Below are 911 nucleotides of genomic sequence, written 5' to 3'. Positions count from 1 at the left end.
CTCCAAAGAAAATTTCAAGTCCGTAAGGGGACATGTATGAAGATGTTGTTTGCACTGTAGTTTGGGGAGGTGGTATATCAATCAGGGTCCAATAAGGATAGAGAAATCACAAAAAAATTTGAGCAGGAAAATTTGATATAAAGAAATATGGATTATAACAGGTTTTGGAGTAATGCGATATTGGTTAGTGAGAAGTAGAGAACTCTAAGGAATGTGGGAGTGGCAGATATAAGAAGTAGTCATAAGCCTAACACCAAGATAGAGCACTCAACAAAGAGTGTTCCCATTCTCCAACTGTGACCTTGTTGGAGAGGGCATGGCTGTGGTTCACGGCATGGCAGAGAAGCCACAGTGCTGTCATGTCAGCATAAATTTCTGGAAATCTAACCTCTAGAGCCTGGCAGAAAATCACCATCAGGGAGCTGGAGAAAGCTCTCTTCATGGGGAAGTTCTCACTGGAAACACTTTGCTCCAAAACTGCTTGAAGGAGGGCTTCTTGGGAATGTTGCTGTGTGGTACTGGCTGTCATGAAGTACAGGAGCCAGCGCTGGAGAAGCTGTGAGCACTGTAGGAGCTGGAGGCTAAACTACCTAAGTGGAGCAGGAATAGTCCCTGGGAGAACTGCTGGCTGCCACGTACTACAGGAGCCAGACACCAGGGAAGCTGTCTGTGCTCAGAAGCCTGATGAGAGATGACACCAGAGCCAGGAACGAAAATGCCATCCTCCTAAAATGTTTCTCCATTTTATTCTACTGATAAAGCTTAACATTGTGCCAGCTCGACAAAGAAAAAATTCAAAAGGGCCCAGATTCCTTTTGGGAGAGCAGACAATAAAGAGTAAATTTGGAGCTGACAGGTAATAAATTGATAACTGGCACAGGTGGGGAGTAGAAAGTCATCTGAGTATCTGT

This window comes from Galeopterus variegatus, unplaced genomic scaffold (genome assembly GCF_000696425.1).
Source record: "Galeopterus variegatus unplaced genomic scaffold, G_variegatus-3.0.2 Scaffold2222, whole genome shotgun sequence".
NCBI lineage: Eukaryota > Metazoa > Chordata > Mammalia > Dermoptera > Cynocephalidae > Galeopterus > Galeopterus variegatus.
The sequence above is the reverse complement of the archived record's forward strand: the minus strand, read 5'-3'. Positions refer to the sequence as shown.